Source organism: Copidosoma floridanum, unplaced genomic scaffold (genome assembly GCF_036245765.1).
Source record: "Copidosoma floridanum isolate Cflo_tuat_1 unplaced genomic scaffold, Cflo_Japanese_pri ptg000019l, whole genome shotgun sequence".
NCBI classification, from domain to species: domain Eukaryota; kingdom Metazoa; phylum Arthropoda; class Insecta; order Hymenoptera; family Encyrtidae; genus Copidosoma; species Copidosoma floridanum.
In genome coordinates this window covers 7,842,987-7,865,220 of record NW_028321896.1, presented here as the reverse complement: position 1 = coordinate 7,865,220, position 22,234 = coordinate 7,842,987, and positions in this window count along the sequence as shown.

Here is a 22,234-nt window from a genome sequence, read left to right as displayed (position 1 = left end):
GGAAAAACGCGATCTCCTTTTTCATCGATTTCCGAGAGATCGTAACGGAGATTAAGTATATACTTACACATATACCCATAAAAGTACCCAATAGTCGAATAGAATGGGATATTTGGATCCAAGTTGATAAATTAGCATCCCAAGAGCGCACGAGAACATCTCTCTTGGACCGCAACACCGGAGATCGCTTGATTTGACGAAAAAGAAACCAGCGATCGACGCTCGGAGGTATACATTAAACAGCGAGTTTCACCTCGATTTTGCCCAGTAGCGGAAAAAGGGAGGGAGGGGGAGATGAAAAATTTCCGAGATGATTGTTAGAAAACGCATTTGAATAAGTGCCGTTAATTATTCAAATGCAAGCGACGAAAATGACCGCGGACTTTTTTTTCCCCTGTAGCGGTGGTGATGACGAGGAGAGAGGTGTGCGTGTGCGTCGCTGGGATTGAAAATCTCTAGCTCGGCTCGCGTTGCACTTGCTATACTTACACTGGGAGATCGAAAAAATTAAACCACCTTTCGTTTCTCTGAAGCAGTACTTACGAGCAAATAAATTAATGCATAAGATTAAAGAATAACCAAAAGACAAACAAATGTCATCAGTTATTTTTGGAGGTTTATTTTCGTGTTGATCGAGTACATCAAGATAAAAATTTTATACTTATTTTTAGTAAAAATAAGTATTCTCATAATTTTAAATTGACAAATGATGAATTAAGTTCTTTTTGTTTATAAACTATAGTTTAGGGAAAAAGTAATTGCAATATGTGTGCATGTATATAATAATTTCTTTAAATAATTATTTAAATGATTAGAAAATTCGGAATACCAAGTTTTAAATTGTTTAAAGCATAAAATTGTTAAAAAAACAAACAAAAAAACTCTAAACAAGAATAGCATACAGCACTGGGTCACTGGTTGTTGTGCCAGTGAATACAAAAACTACTTTAAAGTTTGTTTGGAAACTACACAAAACTTTGAATTTCAATTCACAGAGTATCATAATAAGAAAAAAAAAAAAAAAAAAACAGTGGTTTAACAAGCTGTGTCGTTTTGAAGATTATCGCACAAAAGCGCGGTTTTCGAAATCCCCATGGTAATCATCCAAATACAAGGCCACACCTTGTAAACCATTCAATGAAATATACGTTGAAAACATCACCACTGCCAAGCCTCTTTTTCTGTTTTTCTTCCTTAATTCATGGCTAGTATGCTACACCTATGACTTTAGCGGCAGTGTGACGGCATAGCATTCGGCGTGTAATTATCGCAGGGTATTGGCTCTTATTACCTCTTATTACACCTATACTAATTCCACACATCGACTTGTTATGGCTAGGAACTTTCGACACGCGTCATTCACTTTCGCTAATGAAAACGAAGGTGAGATACAAATGTACCTATACAGTATATAGAATACGTCTGAAGTGCACGAGCCATGTCGTGGACTATGTCGTTTATTGCCTTTGAAAAAGGCATACTTTAGTTGTCACCTCGTTACAAAAGGCACTATTTTCGATTTCTTATTTGAAAAAGGTGCTAAATATCAATTTATAAAATTTATATAGCTCGTTCTGTGATTGTGTAATATTAATAATAACGATGTATCCACTGTAATAATTCATTCGCTATGAGCTTTATGGTACCCTATACCGTAGCGGTAGACGACGTTTTAATCTCACAAATATCGGTAAAAATCGTTAGCCTGTAGCTGATAGCTACCCAAACACAACATTCAGTAAAACAGCCACACTTAGCGTTACGCGATTGCCGATCGTTAAATCCTCTCGCTGACACATCGTACACCGATATCGTGAAAAAAAAAAAAAAAAAAAAAAAAAAAAAAACAACAACAACAAACGCGCATATATAAGTGAGGCGCGCGGCACGATTTTCCGGATGGTATACAAGCGCTGATCGATCGGTCGTGCACGGAGGCGCCGAGAAAGCGAAAGTGAAGAGCCAACTGCGAGTGGCGAAACCGTGATGCGGCTGCAGAGTTGGTTCAACGATACTTTGGTTCGGCGATCGATCGTATACGTGGATTTCTTGTATGTGTGGACGTGAGTTTTTATGGGACTCGCTAGCGAAGGTATTTTGTCGAAGGAAAAAAATGGGCTGACTGGCTTTCCAGGGTTAGGGTTACTGAATGTGCATTTATATTCTTAATTCGGTGTTCGTGCAACATTCGAGTTTACCGATCTCAAGTTTTTTTTATGAATTATTTTTGCAGAGCAACGATAATTTATATCTTTTGGCTTGTTTTGTGAATTGAATTCTCCGCAGTTAATAATTAATTTAAGATTTCACTTAATTTTTAATTACCTACGTGAAGTATTTTTTTCATTTCATGATGAATTGAGCTCATTTGAATAAACAATTAAATCAGAGAGATATATATATATTTGAGCTATTTTACGAAATGGTAATGTATACGTAGGGGACATAAATACTAATTCAATGTTGGTGTTATTTTTGGTCATGGTTTCCATCAAATAAAGCCCCAGTGATAAAAAAAGGAAAAAAAAAAAACTAAATTATTTATGTGCTCGTAATGTATTTTTTAGTTCTTATTTAAGAATGAAGACGAGACAAAGTGATTTCGTAAGATTGATTTCGTAAAGGTGTGCCCAAACGAATTCGTACAGTCTAGTCTCTGCAAAGGTGATGAATTTCCCATAAGCCATTGGTCTGGAAAATGTGAAAGAACCTCCACATCGCTCGATGCAAACCGGTCGATAGGGACCACAATCGTTTTATCCCGCGTCCGTGGGCTCTGCGGTAAGAAAGTGAGAAAACATATTAGGCTTCGAATAATCGCCATTGTGCGTTCGAGGATGCAAGAAAGTGCGAAAACAATAAACGAGCCCAGCGAGAAAAGAAGAATAAAGGTACTTTTGCTCGTTAGAAATTTTAGAAAACCGTCGTAGCGCGGGCTCACCCGTACGTGCGAATTATTTGCAAAAAGCGATTTCGATACGGGCGCGGGAAATCAGTGCTATTGAATAAGGAATCGCGAGAAAACTAAACGTAACATACGCGTGATAAAATTTATATTTTTCCGTCTCGAAAAACGAGACAATTTTTTTTTTTTCCTTCGTCACGCGGGGGGCTTTCTCCTTGGGAAAGCAGTGTATGAGTATTCGCGCGTATATATATGTATGATAATCGAACGCACAATATGCTCGTGTACAATGAATTCGATGTAAAACTTATTGTAACTTTGTACGATAAATTAAAAAAAAATTGCAATCGAAGATGTTGGAACTTGATAGCTTTTAATTTATCTGCCGGATTTGTCAGTCATTGCAGCTTTCTGACGATTTCTCACTCACAAGTATTTGCACAGATTTACGTGATATTAATCAAAAAATTATTATTATTATTTTTTTTAAGCTGAAAATAATCTGCCGTCAAATGCGTAAGTGAAAAAGCGTTAACAAAACAGCGTGAATTAGTCGTTTGAATAACAGATTGATTTCCAAGTCCCAAAACAATCAACAGTATGGTTTCGGTAATTAAAAATGTTAACGAAATAATAAGGTACCTTCAAGAATATAACAATAACATACGAATAGGTGCACTCGAAGATTCAACAAAATTATAAAAAAATAACTTTTTTGAAATGCCACTACCCTTAAACAAGTTCGACTGCCCAATTCACCATTTGCACCAACTAAATATTAAACCAAAAATCGTTGTTGGAAGCCAGAAGAAGAAACCATTAAAAAAAAAACAAGCTCGCAATTTGCGTAACGCTAATTTTTTGGGGCCCAATAAAAAAAAAAAAAAAAACTCTACGGGGCACATCCTTGATCATCCATCGTGTGGGCCGAGTGACGCGAATGAGCTATTAAATTTCCCGAAGCCGTTCTCTTTGTCTCCGATCCTCGGGGAGAACAAATAAGCTTGAAGAAAAAAAAAGGGAGCGGGAGCAGGGAGGGGCGGGGAGGAAACAAGGAGGCACGGTATTATAATACCGAATGTTATACCCGCAGTGCCAGAGATCACGATCGCAATGCCAAGGTCTCTTTCTCTCCGCGTCGGGCGGCCGTTTGGGGACCTACTTTTGAGAGCCGCGCGCTCGCGCGTACACACAGCGGAGAAAGTAAGAGGAGACGCGGTGTGTGGGTATGTACACGAACACACGTACGATACACCCAAGTTGATATGTGTATATGTAATGCGTGCATAGGCGCCCGAGAAAGCGTACAAGTCGCTCGGGCGCCTTTGCACGAGAAAATCGACGCTAAGATGGAGGGGACGAAATAGTCGCGATGAGCGGATAACTGCCCTCGGGTGTACTCGCGTCGAAGACCACATTTGACGTACACCTGGAAAAATGATTAAATGACACTGTAATGGCACTGTAATGGACAATTTGAGTAGTTCAATACATCGCCTTTAAGTTTAAATCTGTATTCGGTTGGTGAACTGCACGACTTTTTTTTTTTTTTTTTTTTTTTTTTTAAATATATGTTTGTTTTTGTTTTTTTCCAACTAAAACACCTAGGCCCGAAAAGCTTCAGTCAAGCGTGTACAGCTCGCACGGCCGATCGCGCACTTTTACTTTCCCGAAGCGCAAAGGTCCGCGGCCATTCCGTTTCTTTTCAAAGTGCGTGCATGATTGAGTTTCTGTTTTTCTTTCCCACGAATTGTCCGTCTGTCTGCCGGAAAACATCGGTTCCCTCACGACCGCGAAGTCGATCGGAAAGACCCGCCGCGGATATAATTGCCAGCTCGGCTTTTTTTCCCCCACATTCTTGCCACCACTTTCATTTCCAGTTGTTCCTTTATTTCCACTTCTCTTTTTTTTCTTCCGTACTATATTCGGCTCTTCGTTCCAGGGAGTCGTTGAATTCGCGCTGTGATTTATCGCCCGATGACTTGGGGGATCGGTAACTTGTTTATTTTTTTTTTTTTGGCGCACGCGGAAAATGTATCGGACCCCTGTGGATCCGTGGCTTCTGTTGTTTGGGGTTATCGTACGCGTAATATTTGTAAGATAGTTGGCGTGAAAGTGCCGGATGATACAATCTTTCGAGCGCTAAAGTTCGCACCTTACAGTACGAACCAGTGATTATGAAAAATCGGTATGGAATCGGCTGTTTTAATCATACTCTCTTGGGCTTGCGTTGATTTGTGGAAATATTTTTTGCCAACTTGATCGTTTGATCCTTTATTTTTTCTTCGAGGCAAGAGTTATTCCTAACAAACGTCTTCGATTAATGTGTATCAATCGTACCAAAAATAGTTCCAAAAACCTGAGATCAGACGCAATTTACTCATGCAGCCGAATGACCGCATGATTACTTCCTCCGTGAAAATATTGAGTCTAATTCGTTCCCTTCGTAACTCATGTATCCAATTTATAGAATCTTTCGCAACTCCTTAAAACTACCTCGAGACTTTTAAAAGCGATTCTTAATGGAAACTTTAATGAGTCTCCTGTAATAGCTTCTTACGCACCTCACGTGCAAGCTTACACAGTTACAGGTATAACATAAGATAGGTTGCGACAGAGAGAGCCACAAAACGCGGAAGCTTAGTTTGATGCGGAAGGATCCCCCTGAAACATTAGGTATGCGCGTGGCAGTATCCACACGCGTAACGCGTCCTCTTTTATCCACGAGGAGAGAAGGCTTTGCTCAGTATTATATTTTCGAGTAAGCTATTAACTCGTGCAAACTTCGTACGAGAGAAGATCTTGCTCTACTTGGGATAAAAAGAGAATGAGTCTGGGAACTCTCGAAGCAGCTGTTTGTATTGTATGCGGTGCACAATGAGGTGACAAAGTATATAGGTATTTTTTTTTTTTACAATCGTGGGATCGTGGTCTATGTCAATGTCACTATGGCTGGATCGACGACGACGAGGTTTTCCTTTGCTCGTTGCTTGAATTTGCGGCAATTCTATTGAGAGTGCAACCGAGGATCGCTGGAAATGCGGATGGAAGCTAATGACTTCATTGACGCTCGATCGGAGTTACGCCGATTCGCTTCGACGGCTCGATAACTCTGTCTGCAATGGAGAAAAACTGTTACGAACCAATACCTTTTTTTACATAGTGACTTGGTATTCTAGTTGTTTAAAAATGCGATGCAATAATGTATGTTTATCAGATAAAAAAAAAAAAAAAGATAATGATTGCACATATTGATTTAAAATAGTAAATATAAATAAATATATCTAGAAATAAAAGGACCATGTGCAGTATACTGAGAAAAACCAAGTATAATTTTAAATTGACATTATTAAAAATTGAATCAATATTGCAGGTGTGTGAGTATTTTTGAAAAAGTTTTCCTCAAATGTTATCCACATGTTTCATCCACCTAGATCCAATGTGTTGAAAAAATGTTGTTCAACAAAAATGCGTACTTTAATTCATGTTAGTCTGATTTTTTCATGACCAATTACCTTAGAAATTTTTTTGAAAATTTTTAGTGCATCGGCAAAGGTATAAAATCCAAAAATCACAACACTCCTGCGCTTTCCCAAAAAATAAAAAGTACCAGATTTGTTTGATAAATTGTAGCTGCATCTACGTAATTTTTTTTTTCCCCACCCACGGTAATCTCAGAGCAAACAACAAGACACCATCTTCACTGTGCCGTCAGTGAAAAAGACAGAGTAATAATCACTCTCACCAATAATTAGGTTAATCACCGAAACTCGAGAGCGCGCGAGCTCGCAAATTTAGCGAGTAAAACATAATAAGTAGCAGTGCTAATAGCCCGAGTGCACATAATTACGTAACCGCACACACACACGCACATACTCACAGACGAAAAACAGAGAGCGCTCGGATGGCAGGCTGGTGGCTCTAAAACATTATAATTATCGAGGCGACCGCTGCACTGTGTGGCGAGAAAATACATATACTTAAATATCGATCGAAACTTTCTCTCGAGACAGGGGCAGGGCGTATATTATATGCGTGGCTATACACGTGAAGAGTATCGATAAAATTACGCGAAGCTTCGTGTTCAAGGTGGAGAGCGATACCTCTCGTTAATTAATAAGTCTCGCGAATCATTGCGCATCGTTACCCCTCCCCTCTTTTTGCTTCTCCTTCTTACTACATCTGTGTACTCGATGCATTGTTTGTGCTGGAATTATTATTATTATTTTTTTTTTTGCTATAACTACTTACAATACAGTGCTTACCATAATTTTTTTCACCAAAATTCATGTATTTAATTTGAAAGAAAATCGTTCAGGAAACAACATTTTTTAAAACATTTTTGAAAATATTTTAAATACATTAGTAGGTAGTTTTTAACTAACTTTATCCTCCAAAAATATATTTCACTATGTGTTTGCTCCAAAAAATAATTTTATAAATATTACTACTAAAAAAATGTCCTAAACAAAAAAAATATATTACACTCTAAAAAAAAATATATTTAAAAGAAAAAAATAATTTAGTTAAATGTATCAATTATTTAAATAATTTTTTTTAAATTTTATTTCCTTAAAAATATGCTACACTGTACTTGTAGTTAATATTGTACTACAAGTAGTATTAATAAAAAATATAGCTGAAACAACAATGCATTACACTTTAAAAGATAAATAATCATTAAGGAAAAAGTGTTAAGTTGTTTCAAAATTTTTTGAATAATTATCTTAACACTTTATAATAAACATTATCCTAAAAAAATATGTTTTACTATTTTTGTCTGAAAAAATTTCATTGAGTATCATAAATTAAATTTTATCTTAAATTAAAAAATATTCTTTGAGGAAGAAAAATATTATTCTGTTTGAAGAAAATATTTGCTTGGTACTATTCTAGTAAAAATATGTAAGTTCTAAAAAAAAAAAAAAAACATCATTGAGTATTAATTTTTCGAAAAAAAAAATTTTTTCTATGGTGCTTAAACATCTATAAAATAATTGAATAAGTAATCTGTAAAGAATTAATAATACTACAAAAACACGCTGGAGAAAGACACTAAAGTATATACTTATGTACGCCTTCCATCACGCGCGCTTCGCTAGCTCGCGTATAGCTTTTCATTTCGAAACGTCAAACGAGCACGTCCCGCATGTGTAACAGCTCGTACGTGCTGTCAGAAACAAATGTACGTAATAAGATGAAAAAAAAAAAAAAGAAAAAAAGGTAAAAAAAAGGTGTGACGAAAAGCCATTTGCAGAGTATACGTGTATTTTTCGCGCATTCGATACCGATCATACAGTGGATGGTACAAAGCGAGCGCAATCAGCTGTTATCGACTAAATGGGACTGTAAAGGGGGAGTCGGGAGAGGAGAGGGTATATAATATGTACCACAAGCAAAGTCGCCTCGGGGCAGACTCCTTCTTGGCACTTTCGAGTAGGCGGAGAAAGTCAACCGATCGCCATACCGAAGCACTGCGTACGGCGGTAGCTGGTCGGTGTGTATACTTGTAGCCTCTACAGCCCGGCGAGAGGGAATTAAGCACCGCGAGGAGGAGTCGCGGAGAGCGTCAATGATCTGACCTGATTTTAAAAAAAAACTTTTTTAACTTCTCTGGCAGCGCCTGTGCGAGCATTAGATACCGCGTTTCTATTGATATCGATTTCACGAGCAGATTACCGGAAAGCAGTTTTTTCTTCCCATCGCCGCGAATTGCTTTTATGAATGTTTTTGTTGTTTTTTTAACTTAATTAGTGTGGGATAATACACTCGATTAATTGAATCTCTTGGTTCTTTTGATCAGTTACTCATCCAATACTTAGAGACGGTGCGTTTTTTTTTCACAGACATCAAAAATTCCGGACAAACTCTACAATGAAATTAGATCATTTGTTTCGAATTGCAGATTATTATTTACTAGCTATTTTTTTTTTTTATATATGATTCATTATGACATGAAAAATTTTTAAATATAAATGCGGGTAGACAAGAGTCATTTCATAGTTATACGATGTAGAGCGAGCAAAGGCCGCGTTTTTGTATAGCGATGGCGTTAACCCTTACTTCCAGCTGACAATCATCACGCAAAAAAGCGTCATAAATTACACAGAAGTGCATGATAAAATAACCCACCTGTGAAGATACGCTAAAATCACACAATTGCGAAATGAAACGCGTACATCCCGGTAAATGTAGCGGTGGGTGATGAATCAATAGAGTCATTGTAACCACAGCGGTATATCAGTCCAATTTTGAGGCAGCAGTGCAACGCGCAACGCGTTTTACGCAACAGCCAGCAGCTCGTTTCCTTATGCTAAAACAACTCCGGGCCTCAATCACGAGGAGGACGAGCAATTTTTTGGGTTAGGCAGTGGAAACCGAAACTATATAAATATACATAGTCGCGCGGATTGCGACAGAAGCCGCGCGATGGGCCAATCGGTGACGTATATATAATTATGAGATAATCGACACCACACACGCATCCGGCCGTTGTTCCGGGAACTTTACCCGCCAGATGCGCGGACCGGGCACTTACGGACACCCTCTTTCATTTTCTTCCCGTTCGTCATCTTTTTCCTTCTTTTCCATCTTCGATTCGAATCCGGTGTATGCAGTGTCTCGGGATTCATCCCATAAGTCCTCTACATACGCTGCACATTGACGATCGGTTTCGACGCTGCATTACACGACGGATGAGATTATGCAACCCGAGGTGCGGCCATTTGCGCCGTGGGCGAGATATGATTCACTATGTTGTGGTGAATCATGCAGGTGATGTGGCACACCACGTATAAGTATGTCGCTCGCACGTCGGGTTCATCCAGGTGCAGATTTTTGCGAAGAGATGTCACAGAACGCGAATCATCGAGGAAACATCCTGGGTGGGTGGTTTGTCTTTTTCAAGCGTTGGGGTGCCATCCGCATGGAAAGTTATACGAGCAGTAAGTATGTAGATTATGGGAAAAATCAATAATCTTTTGAGAAAAAAATAAGCGAAATAAACGTAAATGCAGAAAATTGTGTGCATCTATTTAAGAATCGGAGGTTTTACTTTGCGACTAAAACGGAAAATGTGCTTCTAGAAAATGATTCCAATAGCATCGGGTTATCCAATATTCGAGTTTACTCCTTGTGTTTGTTGTTGCGGAGAATAGCTACTTTATACAAGTGGATATGTATGTATGTCTCATTGCTACATGATATTAAATTTCAAAGCTAATTATTTTTATTTTCTAGAGTCGTTGAATAAATAGAAAAAAAAATGCAAGTTTTTTTTTTTTTTGTACGACAACCGTAAATGACAAATGAATCGTGAGCAACTACTGATAACAGATACGAGATCCAGGTTGAACAATCGAATTCACACCTCAGCTTACGCGACTCCATTGGATAAATATCCTGTCAAAGTATGTGAAGGACGCCCGATTGGACAACACAACAACTGGTGTGGATGGATCGATAAGACTTGAAAGACGAGCTGTTTGAAGAGGCTATGACGCATGATTGGTTGTTACGTAAAGGTTTTAAAACAGGAAGGTATACTTTTCGGGGACTCTTTCAGAAAAGTGTTTCACGCGTGTAAAAATAGCCGTGAGAAAATAAAACGGCACGACAGCGATATGATACAGGTCCGTGATTGTATGCAATGCGATAATTTTTGCTGCTTAAGAAATCATTTGTAGTGATTTGAGATTCCGATGGCTGCTCGTCAGGGTTAGTTTTGATGAATCCTACTTGACTGTCACAACTAAAAACTAGTTGGCTATACTCTCCACGTTTGTCACGTATACATGGAAAGAAAAAAAAAAAAAAAGATGTGGATTTCAACTTCAGATACAGACGTGCAGCTTGAATGGCTGCGCGCGTCAAATAAAGAAAACATTACGAGAACGGAGGAAAAAAGGACGTGGCCCAAAATTCGACAGCAGAGCAAGGCACTTTCGCCAAAACCAGGTGTCCGAAAATACTTACCCGCACTACTCCAACTTCCTTCTCTTCCCCTTCGTCATCATCGGCTCGCGGTGAAACTTTTACTTTCTTCGTGAGTGAGCGCACGGCCAAGCGTTGGATCCTTTTCATCCTACTAATTTACAGAAGCGTGTAATAGATGCACGAAGGAAGTGAGGAGGGAGAGATATATCGTTGGAAATTTGCATGTTTAATTGACGGGTTTTACGCCGTGGCCTTTCTAAGCCACAATTTGGAATTTTGATACTCGGCAAAGCAGTGCTTTGTATCTCTCGAATGTACATTGATTTGGAATTGTTATTGATGCTGGAAACAAAATTGTTTGCGTTGACTTTAAAGCGATTATCGATTATTTCTCTTTGGAAATTAGAAACGCTTTTTCTTAATATCTACATTTTAAATATCGTTTTTCATGTGATTTTCCTCAAGTGTAATGGATTATTGGCATTATAGGTTGATGGGTAATCAGTTATACAATCACCCACGGTTATTCGTGCACGTGAGTCCTTCAAAACCAAGTGGTAATAACTTCTCAGAACCCAACCTTTTACACCCACTCTGTGTAAAAGTGTTGATTATCATCACTAAAGGTTTAAATCCTATGGAGTAAAGAAAAAATCCGCAAATATGTTAAAAGGAAATCTCAGTGTTTTTACCAAGTCTCGTGTTTTCCGAACCCTCAACCCTTTCAACAGTATCGTATTGGCAACTAGGACTTTTAAATAAATTAACTGTTTGGTAAGCAAAAATTTGGTTCCTAAAAAATGGAAATCACGCAACCCAATGTCTGGATGTATAGATAAAAAAAAAATCGAAAGATGGATTGAAAGGATTTTAAAGTTAAAAAATTAAATATCTCATTACTCGCGAGTTTTGTCGTTTGGACAACCCACTTGTAATTACATTGCTGACTTGGCAAATGCTTTATTTGGTTCTAGCTAAGACGCGCCGGTGATATTGGTTTTATAGCGAATGATGAATACTTCGTTGGAAACAATTAAAACAATTTCGTGCGGAGGTAGTTAAACCAATGTAGCGCTGTGGTATCTGTACATAGCAAACACAGACACTATACAGATATATTTTTGAGCTGTGTCAAAATATGTCGGGCAAGCCAGGCTATAATAGGTGCTCAAAACTTTGTTACCTAAGTGGGCTATTTTCTCCAAACTTTCTCTCTGATGCTGCTTGAACAATGTCTCACACTGGGCCAGGTCTGTGGGGGCGACTTCGTCATCGTGGCTATCGTCGTGGACATCATCATCATTGTCGTCGTTGTAAAAATTGTAAAAAGCCGTAAGCTGTTTAACCACCTCAAATACTTATTTCCGTGGTACAGAGTAAAACGGACACGTACTGCAGTATTCGTTGTTGCAGTGTTATTACTTTTTGTCCACTGCCACCTGGCTGCTACTATTATCCTTACTTTTGTAATAATGACAAGTACACCGTAAGCAAAAAATGATTATAGTTGGATTTATTCTTCAGAAAATTTTCTCTTTTGCAAAAATAGTTTACTCTGCCGCTTTACTTTACGTCCATCCACCCAATTTTTTTACTTACATGATATATTCATTTGTCAATTTTGTATAATGCATTTTTTTTTGTTCTGCGCCATTTGCTTTCAGTTGTTAGTAAAATATGATTGTTGAAATGTAATCTTTTCTCTGTTTGATATACATTCAGTAACTGGATTCATTTGCTGTGCATCATTTAAATTGTTTTATTAATAATTTACGAGAAATAATGCTACTTAATTCGAAATTGCATTTCATGCTGAAAAATATCAAACACTACTTATTCAATGATTTTTGAAATCTTGTGATAAAAAATATTTTTCTTTCAAACAAGAAAAAAAAATACATTGACGTTGCGAAGAAGTATAAAGATAGATAAAAAAAAAAAACGTTTGATAAAATATTATGTGTGTATATAACAATCTCATAAAAAGTAATCCGTTACACGATTTTGGAAAAAATCAGGTTCTGTAAGCTTTTAGGATTAACGTATTTTGTTTGTATTACTATGTAACCGTTACTATTTAATGAATCGGTGAAATAAAGGTCACCTTAAGAAATCGGTGTGACACTATTTGGGACAATTTTGAGATTTCAAAAACGAATTTCTCGGTAATTCAAAAAATTTTACTTTTTTCTCGTTGTAGCTTTCTCCAAAAGTTTGGTTGGAAGTCGATAATAACTAAAATGTTGTACGTCAAAAAAACTTTCAGTTACAGGTCAAAAATCGAACACATCATTTGGCAGTTGTTTATAAAAAGTAACTGCAACATATTAAAACAGAATAGTTACATAACATTAGAAAAAGATCAGCGTAAGAGTGGTAATCTAAAGTATCGATTGTTATAAGTGTATATTAGTAAAACTATTAATAGACTTTATTTGATACAAAAACAGTAAATACTTATAAAAAAAAGCAAAACATTTTAAATTTAAAAGTATGTTTACATAAATAATTTGAGTATTGAAATAAATTCGATATTTTACCACTTGATCATATTATTTTGAGTTATTCTTTATTTAAAATAAAAACAATTGTTTATAAAAGTATGAAAGTATTTCTTACCATCTGAAATAGTAAATGAACTGTTAATGATTCAATGCCTACTCCTGTTTCAATTTACATTCATTCACAGTTAACGAATAGAGGTTAAATAAAAGTAAACAATACCTACTCTATATCAGTTAATATTTAAACATAATTTTTACCGACGATAAAAATTCAATAATAATAAAAAATGTAGAATTTTATTTGCAATTTAAAATAAAAAAAACCAATTTTTCTCATATGTATGATTGAGAAAGTGAGGATCACCAAACTATTTATTTATTTTAAAATATGTAAATAAACGTATTTCGTGATTTTACTTAATTTTACTTTTCTACTTTAAACTTTTTAGTTATATTTAAATTTTTATTGAATTAAATTGAAATTGTATTAAAAAGTCCGTAATTTATTTTGCTTCGAAGCTAAGAGTTCACAGTCTACGAAGTTAAGTAGAGACAGGCGAGTAAGGTAAGACGAGCCATCGACGGGCGAGTGGGGAAATTAAAATGTGAGTGAAGTAAAAGCGTATAAAAACACTATTTCAAAGTTATGATTATTTAAGTTTAAATGTAGTGAAAATGCTTTATTCAAATAATTAAATTTCAGCTATACACATATAATTAAAAGTTTAATCAAGTAAAAAAGACGATACCGTACAGTTATACAGAGGTTATTATGGTATTTGATTGTTTCTTTTTTAGTGCTCTCATAACGGGTAATCCTAGTACAGCATGTCATAACTGATTTTCTGATTTTTTTTCATGGTACTAAATACTTAAATAGTACTAAAAATTATTTTTAAATTAATTTATAATGGGAGAGAATTAAATAGCATAGGGAGGGGTACGAAATAGGTCAGAATAAACTTTGACTTTTTTGGATGGATTTTTTAAATATTTTACCTATTAATATGTTTATAACTTAAAAATAGTAGCTTTTACTATTTGAAATTAAATAGAGGGTAAGTCATTGTACTTCAAATTCACTTAATTATAATGTTTTCAATTTTAAAAACTTTTTAGCCTCAAACAAACGAAGCATCCTCAAATTTTTTTTCTAAAACTATTTAATCTGAAAAAGATATCTCTTTTTTGATATTTCTCAGACGGACAAAAATAAATTTTTCCATCCAAAAGGGCGTATTTTCTTATTGTCTTACAAAAGAGGTGATCAAACAATTTTGGACAAGCAATGCAAAAAAAAAGAAAAAAAAAAATTTTACACTTTTACATTGAAAGTTATCGACACGAGTAAACATGTTAAGTTTCGGCAGAGCAACCCAAACATACACACGCCCATCAGCGAGAGAGAAGCGTCAATCAAAACAGCCTCAAAAAACACCGATTCTCAACATCGCCCGCAGAGCCACTGACGAAAGACTCCTAATCCCCATTGCGCCGCTAAAGCCCGACAAACAGCAATTAGCGGATGGCAAGCAAGTTCCGCCACTCAGCAACAAAAAAGTAGTTCCTCCCTGTCGACGAGGCTTAATTAACCAAGGTGAACGACGCCGCGAACATGGAGATATCGAACAGACGCGAGACGAGCCCCCCCCACCTCCTCGCGAGGTTCGAGCTCTCGCGCGAAGACAGTGAAAACGAGCTTCCCTGGCGATAGCGAAAGCATCACGGCTCTCGCTCTCGTCGGTCAAGCTCTGCTATGGTGACATTCTACGACTGTAGTCACGTGGTATCTTTCTTTCTCTCATCTCGTTTCTTCAGCTACAGAGCTGAGATAATTTTGGCTGCATCTTTTACCTTGAAACTTGCCGGTGCTCCGATGAGAGAGCGACTGCTGGATGTTGAGATTGCGGGAGAGAAAACTAGCCGATCGGATTCCACGGGACGCGTTGAACCATTTTTTTTGCTCCCTCTTCCACTCGCCAATCGACTGGGCTCTCTCGTTCCTTTTAGCGCCGAGACGAGTTGTTGGTTGGGTCGTTGCACCTGATGCGGCGTGGAAATCACGACTTGGAAGAGAATGTACATTATTGTTCGGTGCTTTGTGGATAGAGGGGCTTTGGATGGAATAGATGGTATTAGAGATAGCCTTCAAAATATGAAAGGCCACTGGAGTATTGGGTGTATACTGTCTCTACGAAATGAAAATTTCTTTTTCGCTCCAGTTTTTAATCGGCGTCGTTTTGAACTGAGTATTCGCTGTGTTCGGGGTCAAATCTACCGATACGGAGTTGAAGAAGAACAATACTGGGGCTTTAAATTACGTGCTAAAAGCCGGAAGGACTTGGAGTGGTGAATACCAGTCTTTTTTAATGGGCTACAACGTTAATTGCTTTTTCCACGATGTAGATCGCAGATGTAAGTATTATCTGAAATGTCGATTAACGTATGTAAATGAGTCTTTTTTTTTTTTTTTTTTTTTTTTTTTTTTTGCTGAAAGTTAAAACTGTATCAGGTTGGAAAACATATGTCTAAATAATTTATAAAAATATACAATCTCAAGTAACTTCGAATAACATACATATCAACTGAAAAACTATTTGAAAAATGTATCTCAAAATTATCAAAACATTAATCAATTACTTAAAAGAAAAATATGGTTGATAAATTTTAATAAAAATAAACATAAAAAATTTTTAAAACAATGTGTGGACTCAGAAAAACTGTAAATTATATGACCTTATTTAAAAAACTTACGATATTTTTTTAAATGTTTTAAAATGCAGTCCCAAAAAAATTTGTAAACAATGTGGTATTATTTCGACAAAAATTATTATGTTTTAAAAAATATTACAACAAAATTACGCAAACTTATAAATCAATGTATGGGGCCAAAAAAATTAAACGATGTGGTCTTGTTTGACAAAATTTAAATTTTTTTAAATGTAACGAAAAAAATTTAAAAAATTTTAAAAATAACAGCGATCTCAAAAAAATTTTTAAAGACGTTGTATTAATTCTACAGTAATTATCATATTTTTTAAAATATTACAATAGATAACATAAATTTTTAAAAACAATGTGTGGGTTCAAAAATTATTTTTTTAAATGTGATAAAGAACATAACAATTTTTAAAAGCAACTGTAGCAAATTTTTATATTTTAAAAAATTATACAAAAATGACATACAATTTGAAATCAATTTGAGGGCTCAAATAAATTTAAAACGGTGTGGTGTTGTTTCCACAATAGTTATTATGTTTTAATAAATATTAAATAAAATAATATAAACTTTTAACAACAATGCTTGTTCCCCACCTGTCGATGCCTTCTTGATAAAAAAGCCTCGATGTTACTAGGGAGAGTCAGTATGATGTGCCTTGCATATCGTACATTACAGTGCATTATTTCCACAAAAATTATAATATTAAAAAAAAAATTACGAAAAAATAACAAAATTTTTTAAAATGATGTATGGGCTTAAAATAACTTCTAACTATGTTGTTGTTGTTGTTGTAATAATTATAATATTTTAAAAAATGTTACAACAAAGTAACATACATTTTTTAAATAATGTGTGGCCTTAAAATAATTTTAAAAAGTGTGCTTTTTTTTTAAAAAAACTTATATGTTAAAAAATGTTACAAAAAATTACATAACAAATTTTAAAAATTGTATATGATCTCAAAAAAATTTAAACGATGTGTATTATTTCCACAAAAATTTTATTATTTAAAAAAAAAATCACAAAAAAATTACAATTTCTTCAAACAATATATAGGCTTAAAATTATTTCATACTATGCGGTTATAGTTTTCAAAAATTTATTATATTAAAAAAAATATTACTAAAAATAAGTATGGTCTCAAAAAAGTTTAATTATGCGTATTGTTTTCACAGAAATTATAATATTTATAAAAATATTACAAAATAATAACAGGATTTTTAAAAACAACATGTGGGCTTAAAATAACTCTAAACGACACGGTTATTGTTTTAAAAAAATTTATAATAATGAAAAAAATAGTACTAAAAATAAGTATGGTCGCAAAAAATTTTAATGCTGCAAATTGTTTTCACAAAAATTATAATATTTCTACAAATGTTACAAAATAATAAAATATTTGTTAAAAACAAGATGTGGACTTATTATAACTTTAAACAATGCAGTTATTGTTTTTAAAAACATTAAATATTTTATAAAGTTTCACTTAAAGAACATAACAAATTGGAAATCTATGTGTGGTCTCAAAAAAAATTTTTACTTGAGTGTAAGATTTTTACAAGAATTACATCATTTTTAAAACTTTTACAAAAAATAGCAACAAATTTTTAAATCAGTGAATGATCTCAAAAAAATTAAGAATGAAGCTTATTATTTTCACAAAAATGGTAATATTTTAAAAAATGTTACAAAAAATAACACAACAAATTTGAAATAAATTCCTAGTCACCAAAAAAATTTTTAACCGTTTGCTGTTGTTTCCACAAAACTTTTAAAGGATAAGGACTATTTTTAATAATTTTTAATTTTTTAAATATTTATTTGATAGTATGGCTTATGTGTTTTAAAAATTTGTTCAAATCTTTCATTTCTTTAATCATCTGAAATTAAACCTAATGGTTGTACAATGATACACGTTAATAGGTCGTAAGTCAACATAAAGGCACATTATCACCAACAACGAGATTTATATTAAAAAAAAAAGCTTCGTGACTTTTCATGAACGGCTATTCATACACTGCTCGGCAATTTACTTATTTGCCTACGGATTCTACAGAGCCGAAGCGAATAAATTAGTAAGACTACATCTTGGCCGACCGCATTAGAAAGTCGCAACGAAAAAATGAAAATTACAATCCTCGGCAGACTCTCTTACCACGAGGAAACTTTATTATCTGGTATGTTGAAAACCCAGGATTTTCTTGTCTACCGTTTTTCCTTTTAGCGTGGATGAGTTAATTGATATTGCCAGTCAGATCCTTTTTTTTCCTTTTTTTTCAGCGTCATGATTCGAATTATGTATTTTAAATTGGACATAAAAATACGTTGTTTCTTCTTTTATCAAGTATGTCAAATGTCTAATTATAAATTGTAATTTAAAATTAATTCTGAAAATTATGGTAATAATTTTTATTTGATTATCATAATACCCGTGAGATTGTATAATGTGATGATTTATTTGTCATCAAACACAGAGGCGTCTCCCAATCATATGTATGTATCAGTATGTAATTATTTCGAGTCACAAAACATACGATTTAATAATACACATTCAACAGCAATATTATAAACCATTGTATCTCTGCCCCCAAAATCATCGATGTGGCAAATACATAACTCACAAGTAGTAACAGCCAAGTTCAGGTAAGACGAAAAACAAATTTTTTTTTTTATTCATCTATACGAACCACAAGCAGTTGATTCTCCAGATAATAACTCCCTCTTAACAAATAACTGGTTCTTCCAACTTTCATTCGTCACGCGAACCTCATCGTTTTTGTGAAACACAAGCATCTCGTACATTAAAACTGTCGCTTTCGGCAATGCTAAATAAAGATCGAATGGATACACAAACTCGAAAGCGTACAAAGGTTCTTACTGGAGCAGCAACAGAAAGTCCACACCTTCGAACGAAACCACGAGCTGCGACTAGGGTACGAAACTCATGCATTCGGGACTTGGAGCCCATAATAGCTGTAAATAAAGGAACAGACTTTTCTACTACAAAAAATATAATACGTTTGAACGAAATCAAACAAAATATAAGTATAATCATAAAAATGAGACGGAAAGAAAGATTGATTGATGCCAAAGATACAAAGGTCCGAATGATGAGAAAAAATTAAAAAAAAATTTATTACTCAGCGCATCAATAACCACAATTGTGAATAGTATTCGATAAAATCCAGATTACATGTACATCCTTGTAATCAAAACTATTACGATCTCCTTCTAAAGAAATAATCATACACGGTCCTCCCAACTTTGGCAATTTAATCCAGACTAACAAATAGGCCATGAGACAAGACACCAAAACATCTGCGTCGAATTAGAGGAAAAGGTAATTGCTTCCACGTGGATACCTTATAGCTCGTGTCTCTCTTACATCCATTGATCGTACCGAATGAAACGTATGTTTAAACAAGCCAAACGGAGAGAGAGAGAGGGAGAGAAGGAGAGCAAGAAAATGATTCCTCCAAACGAGAGATAACACCGCAAGACAGGCGTGGGTGGGGGACTTCTTTCTCCGTCTGTCCCGAGTTTCCATAGGTACAACACAGCGAACACGCCTGCAAAACGGCGGGCGCTACGTTAAATGTACACACACACACGCACAAAAGGACAGAGTAGGAGGATCGGTGTGGGTAAGCCTACAGAGAGAAAGTGAGAGCGGGCCCGAGCCGCCGGCACCGCGGTAGAACAGGAGGAGGCCCCGCCGCTCTATAGGTCCCGGGACCGCTCTCGAGCGCTCCGTAGTGTATAGGTGGAGGCGCCGCGCACGGTATCAACAACAACACCACCACCCCAGCGTGGCTCTCTGATCTTTGTTGTTGTTGTTGTTGTTTTTTTTATTTTTTCTTTTTTTTTTTTTCGTTTCGATTTTCACGCTAGACAACGATTGCCAAGGTGGCGGCTCCCCTTTGTGATTTCGCGAGAGTGCCGGGACGGCAAAGTGAGAGTGAACAATGAAGGCCATCTTTGGGTGAACTACTCCCGAGGGAGTCGAGTTGGCTCGCGGAGAGAGGACGCGACGGACATGGTACCTACGTCGGAGTGGAGAGCCGCGAGATCGTTGTGATGCGCGAGTGCGTGATTCGCGGGCTTTGGTTTTAGGAAGTGTGAGAATCGCCTCCCTGTATTTATCGTGGAAATCTCTGTAGATCTTTACTTGGTGAAAAAAAAAAAAAATAAAAAAAATAAATAAAAAAAATAAGCACACAGAGGAAAAACCAACGGGTATGGTGCCAGCAAAGGGTCCGGCCAAGGCACCAGAGGCGAGCTCCACGACACTCCAAGATCCCAATCGCGAGAAAAAGCCGCTCTCAGCGAGTGAAAACAACAACGGCGGCGGCAACGAAACGAAATCTTTCTGATTTCATTTTTCCCCGGCTCTCCTGCGGAGGAAGGAAGGAAGGATAAAAGGCACCCAGCTCTGGCCCGAATTTTCGGGGACTACCAAAGACGGTGAGTGATTTTTCCTTTTGTTTTACATGTTAACCGTGAAGAGCTCTGCCAATTAAATGGATATAGCAGAGAGCGCGTGCCGATACGAACGTGAAAGCGCGCGTTTCATATGTAAGTATCCGCGTGCGCGTTATATGATTATGCGCCGAGTATAGATGAAACAGAAGAAATTTTCCACGCGCGAGAGCCGAGAGCCTCGCTTTCTGTGTGTGCAATGGTCTTCTCGGCGGTACGGGAGGAAAATCCTCGTTTAGCGTTACGCGTTTGGTTAACGAGTCCTGTAAATCATCGACGCTTTTGTACGAACATTTATTTTCTTGCCCCCCCACGCACTGCACCTCATTCTCTCGATAGAGAGAGATATATAAGCGCGGTGGTGGTATATTGTGATTTAGCTGGTCGTAAAAACGTCGGAACCGTAATACGACGAATCTATGGGATGCATCCCCCTTTTTTTTCGCTGCCTCCATTAAACGCGTACTTTTAAATGTGATCCAACGGCGGTGACTAATTGTTGAAGCAGCGTGGGTGCGCGAGGTAAGGCGTCTCTTCCTTTTCTTGTTATCAGATCGCAGCGAGCCCAGTTTTCTTTTTTCCCTTCCTCCCGCGTGACCTCGTGGTATTCTTTGACTGGATGCGCGTGTGAAGTCTATATACAATGACTCCTTACGTGCATAAAATCGGATGGTACGATTTTTTTTTTTTTTTTAATTTAATCTCTTATGTGTTGAATTTGATACCAATACAATTAATTAACGAATAACCGTGCTTTCATTCCTTTGGACGTTTATGTTATGCTTTTCTTTTGAGTTGAATATGGATGTTTCTTTGAATACTTCAGGTTGGCATTTTTCCTCCATAATAATGTGTCTGATAATTTGTGCGAGACATTTTTTTCATTGCTGCTATTTAGAGGTAAACTAATAAGGTGACGTTAACAAGGACTACTTCTTATTAATAAGGATACAGTTTGTACCCTCAATAAATCAACGTCTGAAAGATAATTCAGGTACAGGAAGAGACCATAGTTGCGAGTTTCTCACGATAAGGTTTTTAACTCTAAACTAGTTTCCAACCTGCATCGGAAAGATTAGTGAGTGCTTCTATTAAGAGATTTCAACTTCCACCATCACCCACATTTGAGGGTTATTATTTTTAAATTGATTTTGCGATTTTATCGAATGATAACTTATCTTCCACATCCAACGAAGCCTATAGACACCACCTGATTTTATAGTTTTGTAGTGTTATTTAATAAATAAATAAATATATAGTTAATCATCAATATCAATATCAATAAATGTACATTATTCGATAAAGGCACTGCTTATTATTTTCGGGATAAAAATTTATTTCAGAATATTCAAGGATTTAAAAAAACAATCGTACTCTAGTCTGTCCATGGTGGTGATTTTTTTATTTTTTTATTTTTTACCAAAGTTTTAAGAAAATGTCTAATAAAGAACTGAACGTGTTGATCATCGTATGAAAACTTCCTAATGAAGTGCACAATATCAATAGTGTAATAACCACTTTCATCGTAAATAGGAGAATTCAAACCATACGATGCTGCTCTGCGAATAAAATTTTTCATCACTTTAACCGGCTAGCACACACAAATAGTTTCATGTTGTAAATCGTTGAATTAAATAGTTGCCGCGTTTATAAATTTGGAAAGTAAAGATGGGTCTTTCGATGCATTTT